General features: G+C 37.4%; 1 protein-coding gene across 3 annotated transcripts in view; it reads right to left on the bottom strand.

Annotated features, from left to right (window-relative positions):
• Positions 1 to 13,801, bottom strand: part of FRRS1 (ferric chelate reductase 1) — a 48,127-nt gene extending 34,326 nt beyond the window's left edge. The window contains exon 1 of one of the 3 annotated variants that reach the window (XM_078072713.1): positions 13,782 to 13,801. The gene's annotated coding sequence lies outside the window, so the exon portion shown is untranslated. Of the gene's footprint in view, positions 1 to 8,012; positions 8,167 to 10,387; positions 10,421 to 13,781 lie in introns of those variants that run through there. The other 2 variants (XM_036069547.2, XM_036069548.2) reach the window with 2 other exon arrangements.
• Positions 13,802 to 17,271: the final 3,470 nt, after the last annotated feature.

Below are 17,271 nucleotides of genomic sequence, written 5' to 3'. Positions count from 1 at the left end.
AATAAAATATTTTTTTAAATTAATTAATTAATCATGACGGTGGATAATTTAATTTGCAATACTGAAAACTAAGGATAACAGAGAACCAATTGCAAGAAACAATATTTCTATTACCCATAGCCCAGTTACTTCTGAATTAAGAAACACCATTGTCAATCCAAGCAATATTCTTCTCTCATCCAGTTTACCAGCCTCTTACCATCTGCCTAACAGAAAACCAGCTACTTTACGTCAGTCCCACCCTCTTGTAGCCTATAGCAATCACTTCACTTGGTCCTTATATTTAGAACCTGCAAATCACCGCATATAACAAGGCTAGAGGAGGATGGCAGGGACATGTTACATAGCAGTAAAAAAAAAGTCAGCTTATGGAGAGGCTGCAGATGGGCAGAACCCAAGGAGCAGCTCATTCTCCATAGAGATGGAGTTAGACAAAATAAAAGCACCCCTAGAATCACTAGAATAAATTACTCTTTTATGGTCACGTAAATTACAAACCCCACACTGAACCAGCACTAAACTGCAGGAATTCCTGCTAGACACCAGAAATTATGCTGGGGGCTACACATTTCAACCAGCCCTGCACCTTCCACCAGTAGCTATAAGTAGATAGTATAGGGTCCAATGGTACCACATACCCCTATCTTTTATCAAACATCAAATCTAGGTAGAGTTTTTCCCATTTAAGGATAAGCAAAAAGAACAAATAAACAAATCAAGAGCGTCTGAAAAAAAATGTATAAGAGAAGCACAAAATTTCTCTATAGAGTCATAAGAAAAACAAAATTTTGAAAATGGTTAATTACTGTAAGAAACAATATTTAGCAAAATAACTGTCTTAAACATATTACAGTGATCTATAACAATTATTTCTCAATAAAACTGGGAGAAAAAAAAAAGAGTACTAAAGAGTGGAGCAGTAGGAGAATTTTTCTATTCAAACATGGCTTTCGGTGGCGCCTGGGTGGCTCAGTCGTTAAGCGTCTGCCTTCGGCTCAGGTCATGATCCCGGAGTCCTGGGATCGAGCCCCACATCGGGCTCCCTGCTCTGCGGGAAGCCTGCTTCTCCCTCTCCCACTCCCCCTGCTTGTGTTCTCTCTCTCGCTGTGTATCTCTCTCTGTCAAATAAATAAACAAAATCTTTAAAAAAAAAACAAAAAACAAAAAAAAAAAACAAAAAAACATGGCTTTCATGTGGTTTTGTCAGGGGCGGACCTGCTTTTAGGACCAGGCAAGATTTGCTGGAGACGATCAAGGTCATAGTTTTTTAACCATGTGACCTTAGCCAAATTATTATGAAGGTTAAATGCAGTAATGTGCCACTCAACTAAAGGATGGTATAGGGGAAGAGTCAGCCCAGTTTAGCAAATATTTATTTGGCACTGACTTCCTGCCAGGTCAAAGTGGAAACAAGACGTGATTTCTAGTCTCCGCTATGCATTGTTTAGCTGAATGACGTCAATCCACTTACTTAATCTCTGTCTCAGCTTCTTCATGTGTGAAATATAACAGATGAACCAGAATAAATTCAGGATCACCTTCATGCCTAACATTATGATTTTAAGAAAGTCAAGTGGGGGGAGTCACCTGGGTGGTTCAGTCCATTAAGTGTCTACGGCTCAGGTCATGATCTCAGGGTCCTGGGATGGAGCCCTGCCTCTCTGCTCAGTGGGGAGTCGCTTCTTCCTCTCCCTCTCCCTCTGCGATCTCTCTCACTGTCGCTCTCTCTCACTCTCGCTTTCTCTCAAATAAATAACATCTTTTTAAAAAATAAATAAATAATAAAAATTTAAAGATTAAACAAGAAGGAAGGAAGGGTGGGAGGGAGGGAGAGAGGGAGGGAGGGGGGAAGGAAGGAAGCCAAGTGGGAAAGGCTATTGGGAATTATCAAAGCAAGAAGTGAAGTGTAAGCCCAGAAAGGGAAGTGACCAAGGCGCCACCACCTGTCAATCATTAGGAAAATATAACAAATGTAGTCAGGGAGAGAAGTAAACCAGCAATTCCTTTATCCATGGTCAGATGCTGACCATGAAGGGTGAAGCTCTATTTGCATTACAATGGCTACTGACGGATTTTCCAGTTAATGATTTAAGAAACAGCCTTTTTTCAAAGTAATACTTTAATTCATTAGCCAACCTATGCCAACAGACTGCATAGTTATGAAAGAGAATCAGAAGTTATTCATGGAATCATTTAAGTTAAAATTATGTAACGTGGATAATGAACTATATTATATTCTGTTATGAGGTCTTCAAGCACTGAAAAACTCGCACCAATTTTGTGGGATTCTTTAAAGTTTTTCATATTCATATTCGACGGTGGGTACAATACAGAAGATAAAACAAAAGTATCACAATTTGCATTTTGTCGTCCCAGACAAAGATAAACCAATTAGTTTAAAAAATTAAAAGAGAAGTTATCCTGATTCTCTAACTGAAATATTCCCAAACCTGATGATATTTACATAGTTTTCTTTCTTGCCTGAAAAAGAGGCATTTAGTAAAAAAAAAGTATGATGACTGCTTATATCATGTTCTACATACATCTCAAAGATAAAACTTCAAAACAAATGTATTCTTTATTATTTAAAAAGCAAATTCTTGTATTTGCATGAATATTTAATTATTATTGTGATTGTGGACCACAGAGGCAAAGTGATATTAGTCAAAACAATATATTTAATTAAAGCAAAGTAAAATTCAGATAAAATGAGAAGAATCCAATTGGAAAACATTTAGCTGTAAGAAAATCATTAGAATAAGGAGTCTGTGTTAAGAATTTTTTTTAACAAATTAGTCATTAAATGTCTTTTTATTGTGTCACTCCAAGAACATGTCAGAAAAAGAAGAAATGGAGGAAAGCATATCTTTTAAAACCATGTCAGATGATTAAGCTAGCAAATAACTAATCAAGTCTAGTTATACTGCAATCAAGCTCTAGCTCTCGTTGTTAGTCATTCATTTTAAATTAAGGCATCAAAAAGTTCAAAAGTTAACATTCACACAAAAACTGTGGAACTCGGGGTGCCTGGGTGGCTCAGTCATTAAGCGTCTGCCTTCAGCTCAAGTCATGATCCCAGGGTCCTGGAATCGAGCCCCGCATCGGGCTCCCTGCTCGGCGGGAAGCCTGCTTCTCTCTCGCCCACTCCCCCTGCTTGTGTTCCCTCTCTCGCTGTGTCTCTCTCTGTCAAATAAATAAATAAAATCTTAAAAAAAAAAGAAAAATTGTAGGAACTCAGGCCAGTAACACTCAATCTACATTACCAAGATATGAGTATAAGCACACAGTGAGAGTCTTAATCAATGCACAGCTATGGGGTAACAAGGTTTCTTAATTACGGGGAATGAGTTGTTAAAAAAAAAAAAAAAAAAAACTTAACCAGAAAGGTTCACCATAAAATATTTAAATAATTTAGAAAAGGTTGGTTTGGGGTTTTTTTTTGGGGGGGGGGGTTGCTATATGCAAGGAATTTATGTAATTTTTTACCATATTCAGATAAGAAAAATATGAAATATTTTTACATTATGACCCAACAAACATTTCAAGAGACATTATTTACCTTTACCACTTGGGATAAATTCATACATTTTCTATTCCTTACTTTTTTTTAATGTTGGTTTTATCTATCCTACTGAATTATTATTGTACAACCTATCAATTGATCTTAACCTGCAGTTTGAAAAATACTACTTTAGAGCATATACAAACCATTAAGTTTCAGCCTTGAATCAAGCTCTAAATTAGGAGTATCAAGGATTTCAGTAAAAAAGGAGAGTTCTCAGAACCAAAGAAAAATAAGCCAAGCAATAGGGAGGATCTTGGAGATAGGAGATGGACTTATTCAATGAAAATGTCCTATTCTCTTTTATTCCATTTGTGAACCTAAACAGAAACTATAAATACGGCTAATAAATGAGCATTCTCACGGTGACCTTCTGCATGAGAAAAAAAAATTTTAATTAATCATAGCATAAAAACACTGCAATCCCTAAAGCATCTAAACGTTCCTTTCAGAATTTCCATCAACTGCATTCCACAATGTTCAAAGTAAATAACTACTCCTTACTCAATATAGTTTTCGTTTTATTTTATTACTAGAATTACAATGGCATTATTTTCTTTTCCTCTGTTATAAGTGTAAAATATTTCAATTAACTTCTAAGTTAAACATGCTTTTGCTTCTGGGCTTTGGGCCTAGAAACAGAACCACCATTTATAATATTGCTTCTCTTGGAAAATGGAATTGAAATTCCAAGCAGAATTGGAAATTAATTTTGGGACCCAGCACATTTGTAATAACATCAGCATTTCATGTAGGATCTGGGGTAAACCTGACAGGCCTGTGACCAAAAACCTAAGAGGGACTAGGGCTAGAGGTGGAAAGAGGTGGAAATAGAGTGGCAGAGTTAGGTGGAAAGAATTTTAGAAAAATAGGTCAAACCATAAGAAGGATAAGGAGACTGATTAAGTCAAAACAGTTAAGACTAGGCACAAGAGATACACAGAAAGCAATGAAATTTCTAAGACATAAAGAAAAGGATTACATTTCTATTACACAGAAGGGAAGAAAGAGGACATAGCATGGAGAAAAAGAAAAAGAAATAAACATTTAATGAGAACCTAGAAGATACTACTACATCTAATATAATTCTTACAATAAGCAGATAGTACCTTCATTTTAGAGATGAAAAAACAGAGGCCAGGGAATGTACCCTAAATCTAAGGGCAATGTCCATGTTCTCTCTTCACTTTGCATCACTGCTCCCTCCTTGCAGAGAGAAGGATGTAGAAAGTAAATAAATCCAGCAAGGATCCAAATTTCACAATGAACAATGTTGAGTGGGGGCATACTGTGACAAAGTTGAAATCTAAATTAGCCTAATTCAGAATGTTGAGGGGCACCTGGCTGGCTACCAGTAGAGCATAGGATTCTTGACTTCAGGCTCATGAGTTCGAGCCCCATATTGGGCACAGAAAGTACTTTAGAAAAGAACTACAAGTGTTTTGAGGCACGTGGCTGGCTCAGTCAGTAAATCATGCAACTCTTGATCTCAGTGTCCTGAGTTCAAGCCCCACATTAGATGTAGAACTTACTTTAAAAAACAAAAACAAAAAACAAAATATTGAGTCCACTCTAGGAGCATTAGAAGCAATATAGAGAACTCTTTCATAGAACTAAAGCTCCTGAAAGAATGGACATTAAAACAACTAGTTTGATGCCTAAAAACACCAAGTTGTCAATAAATGATAACTGCCATTATTTGTTATCACTATTAAATTTCCTTATCAGCAGTACGTGCTAATTTCTTCCCAACACTGTTGTGGTTAGACAAGTGAAATTTTCATATATTTCTTTCATCTGCATTTAACTTGTTCAAGCCTTCTGAAATATTTCAGAAAATGTGCTCCCCTTCTTTCCAGCAATTTAACTTTACCTTCATAGAAAACTTCCACATCAAAAATTAAATTGACTTTGATAGCAGAATCTCAAATTATAGAGAAATTGAAAAATAGGTCAAGTATTTCCACTTCTTCAGATAAAAATGTTTCAGACTCCATTTGCACAGCAGGAAGCAAAGAGAAAAAAAGATTTTTTTTTTAATTAACAATTGGGAGTTATGACATTTTCAGAGATGGTTCTAAAAAACAAAGAGGCATCAAAAGTGACATATTGAATACCAATTTGAGATCTGTCAGGTCTAACAACTTAAAAGGGTTGAAAAAAATTCTGAAAAAGAATTTAGAGTTTAAGTAAAAGCAAGAAAAAGTGAAGGGAAAGATAGAGGAAACCACTGAAGAAAAAGTAATGGGGAACTCTACAATCTAATCCTGATTCCCCTAATCACAGCATCCTCAGCAAGTAATGTTTCCATCTTCTTTATTCACCTCTGGAAAAAAGACTGGAAGCAAATACCTTATTACATGATATAGAGCTTTCATCTGGGTCATTCCACATGGCCCTCACAATAACCCTGTCCACAAAACAAAATTAGGTAGAAAGTGGAATGGCCCCTTCTCTAAAGATGCAAAACTAATAATGAAACAAAAGCAAATACCAGTAATCTATCATTTAAATGACACTATTTATTGAATCCATTGTAGTCATCACAGTAGGTGCTTCACAGAAATGAACTCTAATCCTTGGAAGAAACATACAAAGGTTTTTTTTGTTTTTCGTACAGACACTGAAGCTCACGGAGGTTATAAAAAACTACAGTCTAAGATCACACAGGGGCAGAATAGGAAAAAACTGTATTTCATTATAGATATTTAGAGGTATAAGGAGAAAATAAGAAGAGCTAACAATTACCAAGGGCTTACAACATGTCAGACATCATGTCAAGGATTTAGCATGCATTCCTAAAAACCACCCAGGAAGGTGTGAAGGGTATAATTGTTCCCACTATGTAAAATAGGGCACTGATTAAGACATTTATCAGAGGCACAGCAAATGAGTGGTGAAAAGTATGGTCTCTGATCTGGCTTCTGAGGTTTTAACCAATAAGCCATCCGTAACTTCAGATCAGACCCTTAAGGCTGACATGGTAAGTAAACAAGGCATTATGGAGGAAAACAGGTTCAGAATGTACATAATTTGAACAGGAGCAATAAAAGAACCAAAGATGGAGACAAAAAAGTGGGCATAGACTTTTGAGGGCCGTTAAAGGATTGTCTACCTAGATCCGAGGTCAAATGTCAGAAATAGTCATTGTAAAAATATTGTAATTAAGTCTGGTTCCTCTTCATGCCTCATACATGAACGTATCCATTCCCAAGACTTTTTACCTTGGCCCCCACATTTCTCTGCAAGCTCATCATGGTTTCCATGGCCTGTTTTCATCCCTAAGATATCTCCCAAATCTTCCGATTGCCCCCACCCCACATCTGAACAATGCTTTCACTCAAATTTCCAACTCTACATAGATTTCTGTTTGGAGGACAATAAGCTTAATTTGTCTGCAGTGAAATTCATCATCTTTTCCTCCAGACTAGCTCTTACATCTGACTTCCCTATTCTGATGGTGGCCTGTCAACACGTTTCTGGTCAGCAATACTCGAAACCCCATATTCTCAAGACTTGACCCCAAATACTCTTTTAGACCCCAATTTCCAAACAACCTCTTCAGATTCTCCCTCCACCCTTTCACCCTCCTACCTATCCCTTTTGCATCTCTCTTCTACTGTCCATTCTATTACATCTGTCTGCCACTTTCCATTCTGCCATCACCTCCAAGCACAAAGCCTTCATTGTCTGTCACCAAAATTAATGAAACACTCTCAATTGGCCTCTCTGTTTCTTTATCTCCATTCTAATCTGTCCTACACAACATCAGAGATCATTTTCCTAAAGCACAATTCTTATCATACCACTCTTCTCCCCAGAAACCTTCATCAGCTTCCCAGGAATTATTAAATTAAGGACAAAAACTTTAGACATTTAATGTTTCATACTATTCAGCCCAACCCCATTTTAAGGATTTTTTTCTCCCATGCTCTTGCAACAACGTACCATTTGTACTAACTCCTGGAATAAGCACCACTCCTTCTTTCTATCCATGTCCTGCCTTCTAACTGGGACCTCCATTATTTCATGCATCAAATTCTTACCCGTGTAAAAACAGATGTTAAATGGGAAAAAATAATATACAAAAATCTCTGTACACTATGCTTTTTATGTAAAAAAAAAAAAATTCATTGCCTGTCATTTCATGGATAAATGCAAGAGACTGCTAATATCCAGTATAAGCAAGAATGTAGAAAAATGAGCACACATACAGAGTGAAAAGTGTAAACTGGCACAATATTTTTGGAGGAAATTTGACAGTATCCTACTAAACTAAAATATGCTTAACCTCTGACCTAGGAATTTCACTTCTAGGAATTTATCCTACAAAAACTCGCACAGTTAGACAAAAATTATATTTGTAGTAACAAAAATTTAAGACAATTTGGGTGGTTACAAAAATAAGCTGCACTATATCCAGACTATAGAATACTGTATACTCACTCACTTAAAAGAATGAAATAGAAAAGTCAATGACGGGGTGCCTGGGTGGCTCACTCAGTTAAGTGGTGAAGCGTCTAACTTCGGCTCAGGTCATGGGATCAAGCCCCACATCAGAGCTCCTTGCTCAGCAGGAAGCCTGCTTCTCCCTCTCCCTCTGCCTGCCACTCCCCCTGTTTGTGCTCTCTCTCTCTGTCAAATAAATAAATAAAAATAAAGGAAAAACATTTTTAAAAAAAGAAAAGTCAATGACAAATATAACAGCTAATAATTACTGAGTGCTTTATGGGAGCTAGGTATTCTTTTAAGTGCTTTGCAAGTATCAACTTGTTTCACAAAAGCCCTAAGACATGAGTCTGCATATACTTAAGTGGAAACATGCTCCTGCCACACTGAGGAATGAAAACAAGCAGATTACGAAAAGATATGTAGTATATTGAAAGAAGTGTTACTTAAAAGTTAAAGGGAAAAGAAAAAAAAAACCTCCTACCCCACACTTTAACAGTTCTCAAGAGTGGTTACCCCCAGGAGAGTGTTTTCAATAGGGGAAGAGGAGTGGACTTCCTCTTTTTAATCCTCATTGTATTGTGCATATTTTTTTAAAAGCATGTAGTGTTTATAATATAAAAATAATCTAAAAATTTTAAAGCATGTAGTGCTTTATAATAAAAGATAATAATTTATAACTACAAAATACAGATATATAAAGACTGTAAAGAAATACAATAAAACTACTTAGCTTTTTTCTTTTATCTATTTTCAAACATTCTATGTTACTTTCACTGCTTTTGTTTGTTTTTGTTTTAGTAAATAAAACCTCCTCCCCTCTTTCAAGGTCCATTTCAAATGTATCCTATGAGACAGTGAACAGTTTGGACGTCAAAATCACATAGTTCGAATCCAGCTGCAGGTTTGAATCCAGCAGGCACCATCTTAGTGACTGTGGGCAGATTATTTAACCTCACCAGGCTTTGGTTTTCTCATTTTGTTAAGAGAAAATGCAACAAATACCAAGGTGCTTTGTGAAGGTTAAATAAAGCAATACATATGAAACATCTAGCACAGTGCACACCATAAACCAGGTCTCCCATTAAAATCTTCTTTGTAGGAAACAAACTGAGGACTGCTGGAGGGGAGAAAGGTGGGGGTAACTGGGTGATGGACATTAAGGAGGGCACGTGATGTAATGAGCACTGGGTACTATATAAGACTGATGAATCACTGACCTCTACCTCTGAAACCAATAATAAATTATATGTTAATTGAATTTAAATAAAAAATAAATTAAAAGAAAAATAAATAAAATCTCCTTCTTTCCATGGAGTCTTGCCCAATTCTGTCACCTTCTGTAACTGCTCTCTCTTTGGAACCTCCAGAAGCTTTGCTTTTGCTAATAAAAAATGTTATCACACTTGCCCCAACTGGTGACTTGTCTTGTGGCCAGCTTGTTGATCCCCTTTCCCACTGACTAGCAGACAACCTTGAAAACAGCGCTTGTACAGTGTGATTTCCAGAGAATCTGACATTACGCAAATGGAGAGCTCTGAAACAGAAGCTACACTTGGCCAAAATAGTCAACATGTTGGCTTACTAAGCAAATTACCAGAACTCATCCCCTTAAACAAAATAAAATGTCTAGCTCATTGTTTTCAACAAATTAATAAACCAAATTTTAGCCTCTACCTCTGTATAGTACTCAAATATTTCCACTTTTTCTTTAATTCAGAAGAAAAAGAAAGTATCTGAGCTTAAAAGTTTAGCTTTGTAAAGAAATATCCCTGATAACACATTTACAAACTGAAAAATCTCCTTTGCCCCTAGGTAAGCACTGACAAGATTAAAAAAAAAAAAAAAAAAAAAGGAGGGGGTGGCAAAGGTCTTACCAGAGCCTTTCTGAAATTCTAAATGCACACCAGGGGTAGGGGGTGGGGGGAGCTAAAATTTCTAAATTAAAACATACTTTAAAAACCAACTAAGGCTCTAAGTAATCTGCATACAGGTAATTATGCCATTAAGTTTAATTATAAAAGAGAGTTTCCACAGTTTCAAATTTTTTTTAAAAAGGAGAAAGAAACACACGTGCATGAATAAAGTCCATGCTTTTCAGGACCCCAAGCATGACTCTACTTTTAATCACCCATTTCTTGGGATTAAAGCTCGTTAGTCAAAGTCACAGGACATCTTATTATCCTAACTCGTTTGTGAAAACTCATTAGCTCAATACAAGCTCCAGAACATAATTTGTTAAAGCATTCATTCTGCATCGCCGACCGCCCCCATCATCACAGTCGCCTGCTCTCAGTACTGTCGCCTTAGCTGGCTTCAATTTTTAAACGCTTTGCAAAGAGCTCTGACTTAAAGAGAACAGAAGGACACGCTTACCTTGAGAAGCGAAGGCAGCCCAGCCAACTTCCGGTTTTGTTACAATTTGTATCTCCTTTCAGCAGCTGGGTGGAGCCCGCGTACCCAGTAACCAGAAGGCTACGTTTCCCAAGCTAAGCAGCAAAACTTGATTTGCAAGACCAGTAGATCAGTACTAGTTTTTGGACTCCATTTCCGAGAATTAAGGGTTCTGTTTTACATACAAGAGCATTTTGCCAAGTAATAGTTGTTTCCTTGAGAAAATTGTGTGCCTTTAACTACAAAACCACTTGGAAATACATATCTGTTCTATATATTCTATATATTCTAAGTAAAGACAAACAAAGGAACCTAGTTGTGCTTAGGTAGGGTTCCCAAATTTAGCAAATTAAAATACTGGTTGCCTGCTTAAACTCAATTTCAGATAAACAACCAATATAAATATTGTTCTATGCAGTATTTGGAATATAATTATACTAAAAAAATAATTCATTGTTTTTTCTGGCAACTCTTAAGGCATAACCGTAATTAGCAAACTATTTCAATTAACTATAAAAGGTGCAAAAGAATCAGATTGCATAGAACTGAAACCTTGGAAAGTAAATGATACCATGCAAAAGAGTTTTAGTTTGCAAAATTCACTCAGAAACTTAGGAGTTTAGTTTTCATTTCTTTCATTCCTTTAATCTTTGTTTTGCACAAGATTTTTTTTGCAGAAGAACATTTTTAGGGCTAGGAAAAGACAATGTATCTACAAATATTAAACGTTCCCCTGTGAGCTATGAATCACAAGTGCAGACTGGAAAATAAATGATGTCATATACACTCTGACCTGTGATCCCTGGTTGGCAATCAACACTACTAAATTCTCTAAAACCATTTTAAAAGGAGAGAAGAGAAGTGAAAGAACACCATCACTTTAATCTTTCTTCTTAAGACCTAGTCGTTAAGCATCTGCCTTCGGCTCAGGTCATGATCCCGGGGTCCTGGGATCGAGCCCCATATCAGGCTCCCTGCTCCGCGGGAAGACTGCTTCTCCCTCTCCCACTCCCCCTGCTTGTGTTCCCTCTCTCGTTGTGTCTCTCTCTGTCAAATAAATAAAATCTTAAAAAAAAAAAAAGAACTAGTCACAATTAACAAAAACCCCTCTTTATAGGATTTTAGAGAGAGGCTTTTAAAAAAGATGCCAGAGAGCCGGTTCTCTATTCTAAAGCTGTGTGAAATGTGAATAGACTCAAACTAAGTAGAGCTTCATTCCTTCTGTATAAAGCCTCAGGTGACGACAGAGATTTCTGCAGTCATAATTAAACCTTTTCCAGAAATAGTCCCCAGTGGACACTTTGCATGCCAAAAGCATGATTGAAAAAAAAAAAAAAACCTATAAGACAAATAATTCTTAGAATATATTATTGTAATCTTACATCCTAAAGCACTCTTAAACGGATGAACATGGGTGGGGGGGGCGGGGGGCGGAGGCAAACCAGGAAACAGACTCTTAACTGTAGAGAACTAAGGGTTACCAGAGGGGAGGTGGGCAGGGGGATGGGTGAAAGAGGTGATGGGGATTAAGGAGGGCACTTGTGATGAGCACTGGGTGTTGTATGGAAGTGCTGAGTCACTAAATTCTACACCTGAAACTAATATTACACTGTGTTAACTAACAGGAATTTAAATAAAAACTTGAAAAACTAAATAAATAGTAGTGGGAAGTGGCACAGTGGGAAGAACTGAACAGAGAGGATTAGCTCTATCTAAAAGCACCCTTTTCCAGGCCTACCATTTCCCCTAAAGTCCCCAGCTGTAACTCCCCTTATCACTCCCTGCCAGATGTCCACCTCTACCAGGCTCTTTCTTCATCAGCTCCTTGTCAGCTGTTCCCAAAAGGAACCAAATTTAGTAAGATGTTCAATGGAGCTCAGACTCTGAGAAGTTGATACTATCCTATTGGATCCCATTCTCATGCCTCTACATTAGCAGTTCTCAAATTTTTTGGTCCAGACTCCTTTACAACTTTTAAAAATTACTGTGGACCCCAAAGAGATATTCATTTATATGGGTGATATCTATCATTATATGTATTAAAAATTAAAAGTGAGAAATATTTCAATACTTACAAATTCATTTTTTTAAATTCTTTTAAAAGATTTTATTCATCTATTTGACAGAGTGAGAGAACACAAGCAGGGGAGACAGTAAAGGGAAAGGGAGAAGCAGGCTCCCCGCTGAGCAGGGAGCCCAATGCGGGACTCGATCCCAGGATCCTGGGATCATGACCTGAGCCAGAGGCAGACGCTTAACCATCTAAGCCACCCAGGCGCCCCAAATTCATTTTTAAATGATAAAAATAAATCCATTATGCGTTAACATAGTATTTTTTTCGCTATTGCTGTTATGATTGTTTGCCAAAAATAAGACTTTAGTGAGAAGAGTGTTGTTAAATTTTTGCAAATCTCTTAAGTGCCTGGCTTAACAGAGGATAGCTGGATTCTCACATCTTCTGTATGTGATCTGTTGCAGTATCATATGACACATCACAGAGCCACTGGAAAACTCCAGTGTATATTCATGAGAGAATGAGAATGAATAAGGCAAATAAAGTATAGCAAGAATAAGAAGCATTTCATTTTGACCAAGGCACATGCACTATCTTAACTCTCACAAGAACCCTAAGTGAAAGGTATTACAGTATTATAGACATTCTACCGCTGAGTGCTGAGGGCAATGCAGAGCTAAGTAAATTGCCCAAGGTCAGGCAGAGAAAAGAGGTAAGACAGGGTTCTAAGCCACAGCTACTATCTACCCTGAACCTCACTGCCAAAACTGAATGATGTCTGATGGACCAAACATAAACTTGCCTTTTCTATGATACTGAGCATTTCATAAATGGGATTCAAGTAGAACATCTCCAATTGATTAGACCCTGCCTCGACTCAATAAATCCCAAACCCACCATCTAAAATGGACCCATTCTCATGTGGCCTTTAATTTTGTCCTCTTATTCAAATTCGTTCCCTCTTTATCTTCACTGCTATCACTTATCCTCTGTTTTTGTTACCTCAAGAGTAAAAATGAAGGGTTACAACCAGAACCTTATGTTCTCTAAGGTCTCCTGCCAAATTGTGAAAGCAGGTTTCTGTTGGCCAAGAAGAGACATACAATGGGCCAGAAAAAGACTAGATTTTTTAGAATGACAGGTCACTTAAAAAAAAAAAAAAAGAATTATCACAATCATTCAATAGCTATTTTATCAAACACCTACTATATGGCAGATACTGTGCTAGGCACTATCCTATATTTGTACAAAGTGGCTCTATGTCTAATATATTGTGATTTCTTGGGTGGATAATAAAGGAAGAACAAAAGAAAGAGAGGCAGGGGGGAGGAGAGGAAGGGAGGGAGGGAGGGGCATAATTACCTGATAAACCCATGTTCCTGTAGATGTGCAGTTCTCATTGCTTTCCAGATGTCATTGGGTTAAGAATCTTGAGATAGAAAGATTATCCTGGATTATCTAAGTGTGCCCTAACTGCAGTCACAAGTGTTCTTAAAAGAAGAGGCTGAAGGGGGTGCTTGGGTGGCTCAGTCTTTTGAGCATCTGACTATTGGTTTTGGCTCAGGTCATAATCTCATGGGTCTTGGAATCAGGCTCCACACTCAGTGGGGAGTCTGAGGATTCGCTCCCTCTGCCCCTCCCCCCACTCACATGCTCACTCTCTCTCTCTCTCTTCCTCTGTAAAATAAATAAAGCCTTTTTAAAAATAAATAAAGAAAGAAGAGGCAGAGGGAGATTACACACAGAAGAAGACAATGTGACCATGGAGGTAAACACTGGAGTGATGCAGCCACAATGATGCCAATAGCCACCAGAAGTTGAAGAGACAAGGAACAGATTCTCAACTAGAGCCTCTGGAGGAAGTGGTTCTGCTTCACCTTGACTTTGCTCCAGTGCTACTGATTTGGGACTTCTGGCCTCCAGGATTGCAAGAGAATAAATGTCTGCTGTTTTAGCCACCAAGTTTGTGGTCATTTGTTCCAGAGCTACAGGAAACTTAATCAATAGCCCTTGCCAGTTTCTCCTGCATTTTTATCAACGCTCAAGCAAAACCTAGAGATGACTTTCAGCTTTTTGTCTCTTTCATATTTTATAGCTCAGAGTTTTTCAGTTTGGAGCCACAACAAATTTATTAGTAGAATATAAAATCTTTAGTGGGTGGGGCACCTGGCTGGCTCAGTCGGAAGAGCACATGACTCTCGATCTCAGGGTCATGAGGCTGAGCCCCACATTAGGGGTAGAGATTACTTAAAATAAACAAATAAGCTTTTAAAAAACTACTTAAAGTCTTTAGTGAGTAACAATCAGAAAAATATTAATAAAATAACGAAAACATTAGAGCACATTATATATAATAAGGGTAAATAAATGCTGTTTCATGGGTCTAATTCAGATTATATCCGTGAGTTGATATGTCCTGGGTTGAGCATTTATTTCTTACTGTGGGCAGCAGGCCAAAATGTTGAAACCAAGTGCTTTTAATATCTCCCCAAGTCAATTATCAGTTCCTCCTTTCTCAACACTCATATACAGGCCTTCCTACTTATTTATTCTGAGCAGGGGAATCGGATCACCCAGGATTGAAGATCAGCTCCACCACTAAACTTTGTGATCTCGACCTCTCTAAACCTGTTTTCTCACCATGAAATGAAGATCACAATACATAATATTGTTGTGAGGATTAACTAAGATAACATATGTCAAGTGCTTAGTTCAATGTCTAAACAAAGAAGTTGTTCAATAAAATGTGTGCACTATAATTACCTATGCTCAAATTCTCTGGAACTAATCTCTCCTACTTGCTCTCATGACCCCCATGAAGCCTGCTGACAATAGTCCAACATTGCATGGATCTTCCTAAAGTAATACTTTTATCAATAATGTTCTGTGACTTACCATTGCTTATAGAGTTAAATCCATACTCTTCCTGACATTTAAAGCACTCCATCACCTGGCCACACTTAACAACATCCTCATTGCTTTCCACCAGGTACTGCTGACTCAATCACTCCATGAAACACCAAGTCTTATTCTCATCTTTCCACATTTGCTAATGCTGTTCTCTTATCACATTTCTTCCCACATATTAAACGCCACACATTCTCCAAGGTTTAGCAAAAGTCCCAATTCATCCATGAAACTTTTCTGATAATCAGAACTAATATTAGTTCCTCCATTATAAATTGACCATATGACCAAGTAAAACGATCATATTCTCTGAAGTCCGACCCACTTCGGTTGAAATCCCAGCTCTGTTCTTTAATAGCTGGTTGACTTCTGGCAAATTACTTAACCTCCTACTCTTACTTTCTTCATTTGCATAAAGAAGATAAGGATACAGATGTAGGGTTATTTGATGTTTTCATGAGATAATATCTCACTACCTTTAACGTCTTGTATTAGAGTAAGGAAATACACATTACATAAGATGCTAGTCCCACACGCAAGCAGTCATCATCATCAATTATTTATAATCTCTTCTCTACTAAACTGGACATGATTTCAGATCCTTCTCAATACACTATACCAAGTAGTCAGTACCAATGGATGAAAACTATACTTTAAGCAATCCCTGGGGTAGGGACTATGTCATTACTTTCAATACCTCTTTTTAGGAACGCAAAAAATAGATGTTAAATATAAGATCTCACTTTAATTTAAGTAACAGAAAGATAAGATACTAGAAAGCCCCTTCTTCTGTTTGACCCCTCTTCAAACTTGACTTGAATTTCAGTTCATTTTTTAAAAAAGATTTTATTTCTTTATTTGAGAGAGACAGAGAGCATGAGCAGTGGGGGGGTGGGGGTGCGGGGAAGGGAGAAGCAGACTCCACTGAGCAGGGAGCCCGATGCAGGGCTTGATCCCAGGACCCTGAGATCATCATGACCTGAACTGAAGAAAGACACTTAACCAACTGAGCCACCCAGGCACCCCTTGAATTTCAGTTCATTTTAAGGCCAGTTTATTGATTATAATGAAAGCATGGCAGACATTCTTCGTCCTCTTTAATTACATTATTTTCTTTTGTAGCATTTTAATTTAGTGCAAGACAATATTAATACTCTGTAATTATGTGCCAGAGATGGCAACACTGATTAAAGTAAAATATTAAAAGTTTGATTCAGCTTTACCAAATCGTCAATAAAATCTCTATTGATCATTTAGAGACATGATATAAAGTTAAAAGTCTTGGCAATTACAATCAGTGGCTTCTAATATTTTCTATCATTTAGGGTTATACTACATTCAAGTTTCTACCATATCTGTTATTAAACCAATTAAAGCAAATTAGAAAAGAAATTTAAAAAGAATCAAGGAAAGGAAGAATATAGCATCTATTTAGTAATAACCTAGTTCTACTCAGTAATAACCTAGGGTTTTTTTTTTATTTCCCAAGTTTTAACAATGAAGGAATAGTATAATTTACTGCAGAATTTTGTTTTAGCAGCTCTTGGGCTATGTGACTTTTTAAAATGCCATTTATTGGGGCGCCTGGGTGGCTCAGTTGGTTAAGCGCCTGTCTTCGGCTCAGGTCATGATCCTGGAGTCCCAGGATCGAGTCCCGCATCGGGCTCCCTGCTCAGCAGGGAGTCTGCTTCTCCCTCTGACGCTCCTCCCTCTCATGCTCTCTCTCTATCATTCTCTCTCTCAATAAATAAATAAATAAATAAATAATAATAAAATGCGATTTATTTACAAGATGGCTTAGGTCCTATTGTGTTAAGTCAGTACCTTTAATATATACAGATGTAATGTAGTTTAGGGGCACCTGGGTAGCTCAGTTGGTTAAGTGGTTGACTCTTGATTTCAGCTCAGGTCACTATCTCAGAGTCCAGCTCTGTGCTCAGTGCAG

The sequence above is a fragment of the Halichoerus grypus genome, chromosome 5, assembly GCF_964656455.1.
Source record: "Halichoerus grypus chromosome 5, mHalGry1.hap1.1, whole genome shotgun sequence".
Classification (NCBI taxonomy): Eukaryota; Metazoa; Chordata; class Mammalia; order Carnivora; family Phocidae; genus Halichoerus; species Halichoerus grypus.
The sequence above is the reverse complement of the archived record's forward strand: the minus strand, read 5'-3'. Positions and strand labels throughout refer to the sequence as shown.